Source organism: Balaenoptera physalus (genome assembly GCF_965194825.1).
Source record: "Balaenoptera physalus genome assembly, chromosome: Y".
Lineage (NCBI taxonomy): Eukaryota > Metazoa > Chordata > Mammalia > Artiodactyla > Balaenopteridae > Balaenoptera > Balaenoptera physalus.
In genome coordinates this window covers 6,858,578-6,872,865 of record NC_138904.1, presented here as the reverse complement: position 1 = coordinate 6,872,865, position 14,288 = coordinate 6,858,578, and the positions used below count along the sequence as shown (strand labels likewise).

At 45.7% G+C, this 14,288-nt stretch overlaps 1 protein-coding gene across 4 annotated transcripts in view; it reads right to left on the bottom strand.

The window, feature by feature from the left end:
• The window catches only part of TBL1X (transducin beta like 1 X-linked), a 226,544-nt gene that overhangs the window by 134,967 nt on the left and 77,289 nt on the right, over positions 1-14,288 (bottom strand). For all 4 annotated transcript variants that reach the window (XM_082448104.1, XM_082448103.1, XM_082448106.1 and 1 more), the window contains exon 2: positions 7,213-7,286. The gene's annotated coding sequence lies outside the window, so the exon portion shown is untranslated. The remainder of the gene's footprint in view (positions 1-7,212; positions 7,287-14,288) is intronic.

Below are 14,288 nucleotides of genomic sequence, written 5' to 3'. Positions count from 1 at the left end.
AGCAACATAAAATAAACCAGAAAATCCTTCTGCTGTGAGGATCTGCCTTTCAAATGAAGCTTTTCTTCAGGTTTACAAAAAAAAAAAAAAAAAAAAAAAAAAAAAAAAGCATACAACAGCGCCTTATTTAGTTTGAAAAAACAAAAGGTAGCTGGTGTCTGTGTACTTTAAAAGACTTAAAAATGCCGCGAGAGCACTTTGTTGAGTAAGGTAACTTGCCAGAGATAATATAAATTTTTGTAACAGATTTTCAACTATTTCTATTGCGTTTACATCAAGCTCCAAGTCTGCACCCTACGATTTCCATCTCAGATCAAAAACCAGATCGAATCTTTGTGTGGCAGGCACCCCTAGCAAAATAATATCCTGCTCCATTCTCAGCACCCAGCACTCAGAAGGCACTCTTTACCTGCGAAACAAAAGAACAGATACAATATGAATTCTGTTTTCCTACTTTGCACCAAAATGTCAAAGAAATTCATTTCAATTGTTCTGTGTAAATAAAGTTATAAGCTCATCAGAGTTGAAAAGACACCCCTGCAAGTAAACAACAGTTGCTTTAGGATTAAGTACCGCAATAACGTGTCAGGACAAAATCAGATCCCAATACAGGAGTGCTAAGTAGATAGATGATGCTTAAGTTACAGACACATTTCCGAATAATCAAGAACTCTTTCACATAAAGACTTCATCATGTTGATTGCAAAGTGTCTCAGAAGTTTATACACCCAGAGCCAGAGTTTACACTTTCGCAGAGAAGGAAAGGCACAAGAGGTGGAAAGAGGAAAACATATTCAGGGGCAGCGGGGGACATTCACACATCTCCATTAGGGGGTTCTGGTCAAAAGCTAAGGAGGAAGAGTCCTCAATGCAAGAGAGCACGGTGGGATGTGGGCTGGCAAAGGGTGCCATTCTGAACACTTCCGCTACCCAGCAAAATACTCCTTCTATTGCTCTCTCCTTCGGAAGCTGACGGGAACGAGGCAGGTGGGATGAACATATAAGCTCATCTCAGAAGACAGTTCCTACATCAGCAGAGAATTGTGTTAAGGGCACTTGAGGAAGAGTATGAGGAAGATTCTGGAGTGTTCTATGTGAGTACCTCGTCATTTCCCCACACACCACCTGGAACACTTTCTATGTCTAAACAGTGGTCACAAGTCAGACATAAAGGGACCCAACTTTAAAATAGTTCTTTGTAAACCATTCAACTATCCATCGATGGGGGAAGGGATAAACAAACTATGGTGCACACACACAATGGAACATTATTCAGCCACAAAAAGGAAAACGGTTCTGACACATGCTACACCATCGCTGAACTGTGAAGACATTTCACTGGGTGAAATTAACCAGGTACGAAAGGACAAATCTTATATGATTCCACTTATGTGAGGTCCTTAGAATAGTCAAATTCAGAGACATAAAGAAGAATAGTGGGTGCCAGGGGCCGGGAGAGGGGAATAGAGAGTTGTTTAATGAGTGTAGAGTGTTAGTTTGGGAAGATGAAAAAAGTTCTGTGCGTGGATGGTTGCACAACAATGTGAACATACTTAACGACACTGAACTGTACATTTAAAAATGGTTAAGATGGGAAATAAAACTGTCACCTATTGGGAAAAAAATGGTTAGGATGGTAAATTATATGTTACGCATATTATCACTATAAAAAATAATCCCTTGTAAATCTGACTTAAATAGGTATTAAGTAAAGGCATGATCTTTCAGTCACAGTCTTCCGGAGGACTATTTTCATGTCGGGGGTTCCTTTAAAAATTTGCTAATTGTGCACAGAGGTATCTTATAAAAGTAGGAACTTGGGGACTTCCCTGGTGGTCCAGAGGTTAAGACTCCAAGCTTCCACTGCAGGGAACACAGGTTGGATCCCTGGTCGGGGAACTAAGATCCTGCATGCCTCGTCGTACAGCCAATCAATCAATCAATCAATCAATCAATAAGTAGGAACTTGGAGGATCCCACAATTTTTTTTTCTGATGGCCATGCAGCATGCCTTGTGGGATCTTCGTTCCCCAACCAGAGATCGAACCTGGGCCTTGGGCAGTGAAAGCGCAGTGTCCTAACCACTGGACTGCCAGGAAATTCCCCGCAATTACTCTAAGTAATAAGATTTAGAATTATTACTGACCATAAAAAAAAAACCAAATTATGCAAACTCTTTAACAGACTATAAATTAAATGAAGTTGCACTGAATTGATGCCTATGAATTTACACATACGATCACACTGTCAAAAATGTATTTCTTCCTGCAAAGGAAAACATAATTTAGGAACAGAAATGCAAGCACATACTCTTCTAAAAGTACAGTCATACTGCGTGTTCGTGACATCGTAGGAGGATCAAAAGCTCCTGACCATGGTGCTTCAGAGTCAATGCCAACAGGCGCTGAACTACTGTGAAAGAAGACAGAGGGCGATATTCAACACGTGCCAAGTTTTGGGCCAAACCCCAGAGCAGCCAAGCTTGTACTACTGACATCTGGGGCCAGATAATCCTCTGGTGTGTGGCGGGGTGCGGGAGACTGTCCTGTCCACTGTGGGATGTTTGGCAGCACCCATTGACACCAGTATCACACACACCCCCAATCAAATCAATCAGATGTGACCATCAAATATGTCTCTAGACTTTGCCAAGTGTCCCCTGGGGGTAAAAAACTGTCCCCACTTGAGAGCCACTGTCCATAACCAAGAAAGAGATCTCTGGGAACCACCCATGTTTACAAGGAAAGCCAAAAGGAAACACTAAGAAAAACAACATACTTTGATTTGGTACAAGAGCCAGAAGTAGCAACAGATGTCAGAAACGAAAGAAACGTCTCACCATTTTCGGGCCAGTTTACAACCAGAATTGACAGCCAATTCCAAGAGCTTATTCTTGAATTTAATTAATCAGAACGTAATGTCTATCTGCATCAGATTCCATCGTGAAGAAGTTCACCAGACTTTCAATCCCTCAGTTGGGACATGGCTGCTCCTGACGGCCCTTGCCCAGCCTGCGTGGGTTCGAGAGGAAAGGAGCAGCTTCTCGGGGGAAAGCAGTTTTCCTGATGACATGGAGGGAGGGAGTGTCTGTGGGGCTCTACCTGGGTGTTCTGGGCATTCAAGAAGACAAACGTTGTCTGAAAGAAAAGTACACTGAATAAATGTGAACCAAAGGTCGGAAGGAAGGGAGGAAGGAAGGGCTGAATCACGCTATCAACAGCACCTCATCAAGCACGTTTCATCAGCTGGAGACCACAGAAAATGCAATTGTTCCACCACATGAATTCATGTCTTTAAATCAACAGGCGATGGTTCCGAGGGCACCCGGGACGCGTTATGGCTTTCGATAAGACAAATGAGCAACACCCCACTCTAGCCCATGGCAGCCCAGGCCTGCTGAACAAACCCCACCCCTCCCCGGGCTGCCACCTGCACCAACTTAGTATGAAAACCCCGGCAACCGGTTTGGTCTTTAACACAATGGTCCACCCAGATGAGATCCACAAAAGACACTGTTTTGTCCTTGTTTCTGTGCCCAGTTCTAATTAATTCTAACGGGAAACTCTCTCTGGGCTCCAGGGAACCACTTCTCTCAGTCAGGGCTCCTTTTAATGACAGCTACCTGAGTCATTTGAGCCCTTCTTGGATTTTATGAATAGAAAGGAATTGGTGAGAACTGGCCACCCATCCCAGTTACTAGGAACCCCCTACCAAAAAAAAAAAAAAGAACAGCAGAGAACAATGAGAAAGCAGAAGGCTTAGAATAAGCAACACGCATGTGCGTGCACGCACGCGCGCGCACACACACACACACACACACACACACAGAACGCAGCCCCAAAGCAAACACTGTGTAGTCCGGGGTTCTCCATCACTTCCAGACTGTGACTAAGGCAGGGGAAGTGGGAAAAGAGCAGGAGGAAGAACGGGCATGTGCGCTGACTTGATGCGCTTAAGACAATACTGCACACGCTGTACCGAAACACTACGAAGCAGGGATTAACCTCCTCGCTGCACAGAAAAGAAGACCGAGGCTCAGAGGATCCAGCCAGCCTCCCAGAAGGGCCAGAGGCGCGGGTGATGGAAGCAGGGGGGCTCTCCTGCTCTCCTGCCTCTGTCCTTGCACTACCACAACAGTGACAGAGGACACCGCTCAGCCTCTCGCCGCCTGGATGACTGAACTCCAGGTGGAAGCAAGCAGCCCCTCTGAAGGCAGCTCCTGGAGACGCGCGTGGGCAGCGGCTCTGGGAGCGCAGCCGGGTGGCTCTCGGCAGCAATAACACAGGTGCGTGCCCCGTGGACCGTGGGTTTGACTTCCATCACCCCAAGAGCTGACAACACCTGCAGGGCTTCCCCGGGCTCCCAGCTGCCTGACCCTCCTCCCCGATCACACACAGAGGCCTCCAAAGGGGGATGCAGCTCAACAGGACAACGGGCTTGGCTGCCTCCGAGCTGGGTCTGTTTCTGTCCACGAAAGGGATTCATCCCCAGCGGCGCGGCTCAGATCCCAGCCCTGACACTGGCGCTCTTCTCTTTGGCGGGGGACGCGGGGTGGCTTGCTCTCCGCATCAGCTGGGCCAGAACTCTCTCCTGAGCAGCGTCCTGAAGGTGGGGAAGCCCAATGCCATCGCTGCATCTTCCGAAGTCGGCAGCTCCAGCAGTGCCCACATGACCTGGGGAGGCCCAGGGCTCCTCTGTGCCATAGCATCCTTCTCCGGGCAATAGAGGCAACAATGGCACCGACCTCGCCGGACGGCATGAGGAATAAATGGGACCTGAAAACAGCATCTGGTTCACACCGAAACCTGTGCGTGGGTGTTCACAGCAGCTCTGTTTGTCGTAGCCTCAAACCAGGAAGATCCCAGACGCCCTTCAACACATGAGTGGATAAACACACACTGGTGCACCCAGACTGTGGAATACTAGGCACAGGCGCTGGTAATGATACACAACACCTGGGATGGATCTGAAGTGCTGGAGGCTAAGTCACTAAAGGCAGTCTCAAAAGGCCGCACGTTGCATGAGTCCATTTATGGAACATTCTTGAAAGGATGAAATTACAGAGACGGAGAAGCCAGTTGTTGCCAGGAGCTGGAGAGGGTGACCATACAGACGGGGCACACGGAGCTTTCCTTGTGCTGATGGAAGAGTTCTGCACCAGATTACAATGGGGGTTGCTCGAATCTACGTGTGATTGTATTTCATACACTGTCCACATGCACCCACACACGCACGCACATAAGAACTGCTAAAATCCAGATAAGGTCTGCATTTGTGTCAACACTGCCCATGTCAGTTTCCTACTCTCCATAAGCAGTACCTTCACGTAAGATGTTATCAGCCGGGGAAGGCGGAGGAAGGTGCTCTAGACTTCACTGTACTATTTCTGCAGCCTCTTTTTGAGTCCAACGTTGCTTCAAAATAGAAGTCTTCAAAAATAACGGTGTCTGATTCATGAACAGATAAACAAAATGTGGTCTATTCATACAATGGAATGTTACTTGGCAAACAAAAGGAATGCTACAAAGAAACTTGAAAACATTATGCTAAGTAAAAAAGAAACCAGTCACAAAGCACACATGTTACATGATTTATTTCATTTACATGAAATGTCCAGAATGAGCAGATCCCCAGACACTGACCGTAGACTGGTGGTGATCAGGGGCTGGGGGAGGTGGGAATGGGGAGTGACTCCTAACGTGTATGAGATTCTTTGGGGAGTGATGAAATGTTTTAAAATCAACTGTGACGGTTGCACAACTCTGTGAATACACTAAAAACCACTAAATTGTATGTGCACTCCAGATGGGTGAATTGTCAGCTGTGTGAATTATGACTCAATAAAGTTGTTAACCAAACTATGGCAGTGTCTGGCACACAGTAAGTGTTACAGAAGTATTTTGCCATGATATACTCATCCTTCTTCACCCGTGGGGGCTGGTTCTAAAGGTCACCTTTGGTGCACAAAGATGGCAGCTCTAATGCTAAGAGAATCAGAATCAGTCTCCTTTAGGCACTGTGCAGACAGGGTCGAGTTCAGAGTCCTTGCCTCTTCCTTACACCTTTTCTGCCCCTCCCCCCAGTCCCCTGCATTCCACCAGGCTGGCCTATCCACTTTTCCCTAAAAAAAAAAAAAGCTTTCTTATTCCTGACTCCTCCCCTTTGCCCACAGAGTCCCCGTCTAGAACACCTTTCTTCAGTACGCATTGAAATCCCATGCAGCACCGAACCCAACCCAAGTGTCCCTTTCAAGAGAAAGGTCCAGCCTTCCTCAGCTGCTCCAGCACAGGCTGATAGACCCTTCCTAGGAATTCCCACAGCAGGAGATGTCTGCACCACCCACGGCACAGCCCATCCACACCACGGCTTTCCAGCACCTGTAATCCCTTACCCCAAAACACAAGACACACCTCACACATCCCTGTATACTCCACAATGCTCCAGAAGTAACAGATTCAAAGGATGGTCATCCCAGAAACAGGAGACTTTCATAAAAGGTGGTCTGAAAAGGATGTTCTTGATGTGGGTGAGAATCGGGCCTCGCTGTAAACTGGGTGAAATACAGCAGCCAAGATGGCAACTCCAGAACCCAGACGGCCCTGTTCTCGGTGAGTCTGGGTTCTCTCTACCCCTCACAACAGTCCACGTGGGGCTCAGACAGAAGGAAAACGCCTCCCCAGGGGCCTAGAGCACAGGCCACGTTGCCTCACAATGGTGCCAAACAAGGCTTTTATGGAAAATTCTGGTTGGTCCACAAGCAGTGGATGCCTGTCATTTTCCAAACACATTCTGAGAGGCACATACAAGACAAAGGGAGCCTGTGAAAGGCAAAAGAGTCAAAAAAAACTCTGTTTATTATAAATCAGCCATCACAGGAAAAATAAGTACCTGAAACGCACATGGGAAAAACCAGCAGCAACGATGCTTGCCTCGGAAGCACACGCACTTTAACGACCATCTCCACTTCTCTCTCCTAAAGTTCCTGACTTCCAGAAGCTAAATAACACAGGAGCTTGCTATGAAGTGCCGACGCAGATACAAAGCATTTTCTGGTTACCAAATCACCTACTACAAGAAATCCTGGGAATTCACTGTTTCCGGTACGTACAGCCAATACAGTATTAGTTAATTTTTAAGCCCAGAAAACGTGGAGCGGTTGACAGGATATTCATTATGGAATAAGAAAGAAATCCATTTTACAATTCCACTTACTCAGAGCCAAATGCAGGCAAATCCCTTCTTCCTTCTAGGGTTTATTTTTAGGCCTGTTTTCTGTCTTCAGTTACCTGTCAATGAAAAAAATACCCAGTCAGGCAAAACATATCAACGAAGATATCTCGAATACATTCTCGACCGTTCCCGAAGCAGGCAGACTTCTGAAATAGGAGGTCTTAAGAAGCTGAAATAATAACGGCGTCAGATGGTGGACCACCACCGCAGGTGAACGGCAGGCTTACGTCTCTAGGTAAAGCACACGACGCGACTGTCCACACACACAAATCTGTTCAAAAGTCTCGCTGAGAACCGACTGTGATCACATCCCCAGGGAATTCCAGTCACTGAAACATCTACCCATCTCTCATTTTTCTCTAGCATCCTAAAACACGCTAAGTGAAAACACAGGTATTTCTAGATTCAACGCAACTCAGCACATGCTTACTGAGAACTACACGCCCAGTCCTGTGGAAAGCGGAAACGCTGCTCAGTGCGGCCCTGGTTTCCGGGACACCTGAGGTCTGCCGTCATGTGACACTTACCCGGCCGGACAGTGAGAAGGGGGGATGGGGAGATCTCAGTGAGGGGAGATCAGTGACAATAAACTCGCCAGAAAACTCACAACGAGACCGTTTAACAGGAGAGAAGTGATGTCGCTCAAACTGGTAGTGAGAGACAAGGGACCAGCGGACAAGCAGCTGAGTTTACACCAGGGCTGGGATGGAGCTCTACGAGGAGGGAGCCCTCGAATGGAAGCGAGAGTGGCCAGCAAGTGCAAATGTCCCGTGGTGAGATCGACCTTGGCGACTGGGAGACAGGGAGGAAGGCCAGCGGACTGGGCAGCAGAAGTGAGTGATAGCAGGTCCTGGATCACGGAGGACTCTGCAGCCCTTGCAAAGGACTCTGATCCTTTCTTCTTGACCTCTCTTCACCCAGCACCAGACTGAACGAGAAAAGAAAATGTGACCATCTTTCTACTTAGACACCCTTCAGGGGCTCCCATCGTTCTTAGAACAAAACCCGAAGCAGCTCTTGCTCAGCAGAGGAACACAGTGGCTCACACAGTGCAGGTGGGGAAGATGAGAGACGAGATGGAGAGGGACGCACAGAGTCTGAGGTGTCCTGGGGGTGCGATGCGGAGGACACACCGGTAGGGCAGAGGCGTGCTGGGGAGGGGACGGAAGAAGCAAGGACGACTTCTAGGTTCAGAGCTTGAGCAAAATTTGGACGGTGGGGCCATTGCCCGGGATGCACGAAGGCTGAGCGGAAGAGAAATCAAGAGTCTTTTAAGGTGTGAACTTTGAAACGCCCACTGGCTCTGCAAGCAGGCTGTTAACCAGGTAGTTAAACACACAGGTCTGAGCAAGTGGGACAGGTCACAGTCACAGAGTTAAGTCCGGCAGTAACCATGACCTCTGAAGCTGTGGGCCTGGATGGAAGCATCTGATGCAGGATTTCATCCTCGGCACTGCTGGCATTTAGATCAGACCGTTGTGTCTGCGGTGGGGCTGTCCTCTACGCTGCAGGATACTGAACAGCATTCCAGGCTCTTCCCACTAGACACCGATAGGAATCCCCCATCCTCCCAAGCGGTGACAACCAAAACTGACCCACACTGCCCAAGTACCCTGGAGGGCATACTCGCCCCGTTGAGAACCACTGGTCTCAAGATGGTCATGCTAAGTGAAGTTAGGTCAGACTGAGAAAGACAAGTGATATCATATGATATCACTTACATGTGGCGTCTAAAAAACTGATACAGGGAATTCCCTGGCAGTCCAGTGGTTAGGACCCCGAGCTTTCACTGCCGAGGGCCTGGGTTCAATCCCTGGTCAGGGAACTAAGATCCCACAAGCCGTGCAGCACAGCAAAATTAAATAAATAAAAATAAATAAATAAATAAATAAAAATGATATAAATGAGCTTATTTACAAAACAGAAACAGACTCGCAGACATAGAAAATAAACTTACGGTTACCCAAGGGAGAAGGGGAGAGGGATAAATTAGGAGTTTGGGATTAACAGATACACACTACTATATATGAAATAAAGAACAAGGACCTACTGTATAGCACAGGGAACTATATTCAGTATCTTGTAATAACCTATAATGGAAAAGAATCTGAAAAAGAATAGATTATACATAAATAATCGACTATATATATAATATATATAATTGACTATATATGTAATATATATAGTCGGTACTATATGTGATATATATAATCAACTACATATATAGTATATAATCAACTATATATTATATAATCGATTATATATATAATATAGTCGATTATATATATATTATATATACTGACCACTGAACCCTGAGAAGAAGGACCTGGCCAATGAGACAGAGGAGAGTATGGCAACGTAGGAGGAAATCCAAAATAGTGTGGTGTTCTTGGCTTCTAGTGACAGCCGTCTCTCAAAAATCAGGCAAAGACCAGCAAACAACTGCTACTGAGATGGAGGACAAGGAGGACCGCGGCTGACAGGATGACCAGGACTCATGCACGCCGTCTTCTCCGCATGGAAGAAATCTAGAGAGGCTTCATGGAGGAGGTGGCACTTGTTGGCGCAAGAAGTCAGGCAAGGTAGAAGAGGAAGGGGCTACTGCTTGAGCGGTACTGGAGGCAACGAATGGGAGCAAGAGGAAGGCACGGAAGTGTCCCAAAATATCGGGCGATGCTCTCGCTATCACGGTACTCAGGAATGAGAATGCTGACAGCAAGCAGAGTACCGGAGGGCCAGTCGGTGGACAGAACGCGGCTGCCTCAATCCAGCAGCGGGAAGAAGGCGTCGCCCGAACGGTACGGACCAACGTCACTCTTTGGGCCACCAGTGCGAGGACAGCTGCAGTGGTTGTGCATGCTGGCTCCAGGACTGCCCCAACAAGAGCTGGGAGGCGGGGGGACCTGAGGCTTCCCTTCCTGACTTGCTCCTGAGTCATCCTAGACCCCCTACCCCCCAAAGGGGCTCTGTCTGGACCATCAGGAATTGTAGTTCAGGAGCCCCTCGTGAGCTTCTGGCTTCTTTTTTTTTTTCCTTCATTTTGTCTAAGCTGACAAGGAAGGGCACACGCTCCTGGCAGATCATGCTCAGAACGCTGAACTGTATGGAGGTGCTGACAAAACACGCCAGAGGCCTGATCCCTTTCACTGCCCTGTTCTGTCTCCCTTCCACAGCATTACTGTGCACATGCATTTTATTTGTTTAAATGAAAACGTTAAAAAAAAAAAAAAAAAGAGGAGCAGTGCTACAGGCCTCACTTTGCTCCTAATTAATTATAAGAAACTCTCTCTGAACCAGAGACTCTTCAGCTGTGAAATGAGGGTATTAAATTATTTATGAGGTTTCATCCACATCAAAAAAAAATCTGAGGAACCGTTTTCCTGTTGACTTCCTTTGTAAATTCTAAGGGAAAACACCTTGCAAGGAACTGAACCAAGAACTTGCAAAAGAATTGCTGGGGGAGGGAGGGGGGGAGGGCGGGAGGGAGGGAGGGGGTGGAGGTAGGAGGAATGTATCTCGTCCTGCAGCCAACTGAGCAGAGAAATATATCCAAGGCGCGCATTTTTTTCCCCGAAGTTGCCATAATGATTAACATTTCCACTCTGGAGAAATTCAGTTGTATCACCCTGAAAATAATGTGAAAAATCTAAAATATGTTTTCTGAAGCCACGGTGCATGACAGAGGAGCCGCGGTTTCCTCCTGAGTCCTTTTCTTTTTTTAGTGAGCCCTGAATTAACCGGGCCAAGAGCCAGGGGCTAAGACACATTCTGGTCCCAAAGGCAGGGGTGGGCGGCGGCGGTTCACGGTGCCAGAGAATTCCAAACCACTTCATTTGCTCCGTGTGGGGTTCAAGCTCTGCGTGATGAGGCTGCTGTTTCCTGCATTGCCCATACTGTGCTGACCAGCGTTTTTATATATTGAGATGATTCATTCCATACCAGATTTTAAATCCTTTAAATCGGTGCTTCTCCAATGGCGCTGATTTCGCCCCCCGGCCCCAACCCCGGGACACGGGGCAACGTGTGGAAACATTTTTAGTTGCCAGGACTCCGGGGAAGAATGCTACTGGCATCTGGTGAGGCCAGGGAGGCTGCGAAACATCCCACAGCACACTGCATAGAGCCCCCTCCACAAAGAATTATTTGGATCAAATGTCAATATCACCAAGGTGGAGAACCCCGAATCTGAACCATACTAAAACTTCTATAATTCTGCCCAAGGTATATATACTGTGTACTTTCATTTTCCAAACCACTTTTATTCTTTTCAAAGTAGTACACGCACACAGGGGAGGCAAAACACTCCTCCTTTCTCACGGCAAGCTTTCCAGCACCATCTATCCTCAATTCTACTTCACAGAGCAACCACTTTCAAACCTTACAACTGTTTCTGTTATTGGCAGTGCTCCCTAGTATGGACTTCCATGTTTCTAAGTAAGCTGCTTATAATATATCCTATCAACGTCAGATACCACTTAACTTGATTTTCTCACACATGGAGGAGGATTTTTGGTTTTTAAAATTCCCATCACCAATCCTGGACTTACCCTCCCATGCTTCCCCAAAGGTATAACATTTGGGGGGTTAAATCTAGACTGCACACGTATTATTTTGACAATGGAATCGGTACCGCTGAGCAAGCAGTATAGTGTGATTATGATTCCTTTCTTATGCAACTCTTAAATTTTCCTGGGATTATTGGTTGCCTCTGTTTTTATTTTCTTTGATAATTCCTCCAACACCCTCCACAACCTTTCAATTTTTAACTCGGATAATCTGTCACAGTTCCATGTCTATCCTGCCCTCACCCCCACCCCCTCTCCCCAAATATATACACACCAGACCTTCCTCTGGTCTCTGCTCCAGTCTGTACTTGTCAGAGGTGGGTCGGCTCAGAGCAGATGCCCCGAGATCACACCAGCATCCTGAGAATTCCTTCTGCCTCTTTCTGTTTCCAGGACCCCAAATCTTCCCCTTTCTTGGTTTACTCTCTCATTCTGATGGGACACATTCTCTAGTAGCTTCCTGAGAAGTGATGTATGAAATCTAAATTATACTGATATCCTGAACATGGACAAACAACTTTATGCTACTCTTAATTAACAACCATTGAGGGAATGACTTCAAAATTCTGAGTGAAAATAAATTTTCATAGAATTCTAAGCTCAGTCTGTTTTCTAATTTAAGAAATATGATGTCATTCTGATTCAAAATCCTTCCTATGACTTTTTTTTAAATCTAGAAAGTGCTTAGATACTGCCTTTATCCCTGATTTTCTAAAATGACATGATGATGAGCCTTCATGTAGTAATTTTTTTGATGTGCTGAATTTTTATTCACTGTTCTAGTCACTTGGTTTGAAATTTCTCTCTTCTTCAGACTTGAGGTATTTTCCCCTCCCTCTCTTTCCTGGAATACCTGTTAGGCAAAAATCTAACTAACCATCTCTCATCTGATAAAGCTTTCTGCACTGTACCTTCGTTATCTAGTAAGGTATTCATTTAGCCACATGTGACTACTGAGCACTTGAAATGTGGCCAGTACAACTGAGGGCCTGACTTTTAAATTGAATTTAATTTTAATTAATTTAATTTAAAGAGCCACACGTGGCCAGTGGCTACCATATGTGACAGCACAAATCTAAAGAGGAAAAAAAGACAGCAATGGAAGATCAGTGCCGTTAGCACCCACCCTGAGATGATATTAAACACGAGTTCAGAAGAAAAAATTGAGAGCAATTTCTAAATCCCCGCCGTTACTATTTCCAATATAAGGTTCTGTGATTTAATTCCTTAGGGCCTCCTTCCTCGTTAAGAACTTGAGGACCTTTTAGAATGATATCACACAAGCAGAAGCATCCCTCTGCACCTAAGACTGGATTTTATTACACCCAGTGTGTAAACAGGGCAACCGAGGGCCCTCTTTCATCTTAGGTGAGATAGGAAGGTCCTTCACAAAACAGAAATTTGTACCGTACTCACAACATCATAGCAGAAAATAGCAGCAAAACATAAAAAATAATAAAACACAAGGGACAAGACAACTGGTAGGTTGCTAATGGCAACTTCTTTGAATGCCACCTCATGACGGCAGTCACGGAGCCCTCACCCCATCACACCTGGGTGTAGAACACGGCTCTCTACATATGCTTTGGCAAGAAACACCGCTTCTGCATAGTGGACGCTCCAGGGGATAGAAACTAGAGCAGCACGCAAGGCCTTCTCTGTGCATTCATTCATTCGCTTACTCATTCAACAAATGTCACAAATATCGTAAACTGTCATCTATCTATTAGCAATAACCGAGACAGAAAACAGAACAAAACCAAACTGCACAAGTCCCATGCACCTGCCACAAAGCCAAGCAGCCTCTTGCTTCATCAGAATCACTGAGAACCACTTTATTATGGCTGAGTACAGAATACAGCCGGCATGCCCTAGCTGTGCATTCAAAACAAACAGCAGGATCCCAACCAAAAGAAAGTCACTCTTCTTTTTTAAACTTCGAAGAAAAACAAACGTAGCACTGTAGGTACAGGGAAATAAATATTCAGGAAACATCATTCATTTTTAATTTAAGAATCAATGGGGAAACATATTTTCTTCATATACTCTTCAGGTAAGTCATTTAATATCCATTCGTTCCTGCAAAATGACATTTTATTATGCTTGCAGGTTTTACAAGTTCAGTGTAAAAGTATGAGTTATTCAAATGAGGAGAAACAGAGACACTAACCAAGACACATATAAACTTGATTTCTTCTTTAAAGCATTATGACACTAATAACAAGTATTTAACACTTGTAGAATTGGCAAAATCAGTATTGTGAGCATGCATTGATGTATATGAGCACATATACATAGACATGTGTATCATTTACCCATCACCCCACGACAGCAGATTCAACCATATACATGTCACACGTGACAAATGCAAAGCACTTTCCCAACTCACACCATGATATGCCAAATAAATCCCATATACAAAGACCAAGACAGGACTTGTCACATGAAAATCTGGTATGAGAGAGGTAACATAACATGACCCAATCGGGCTTA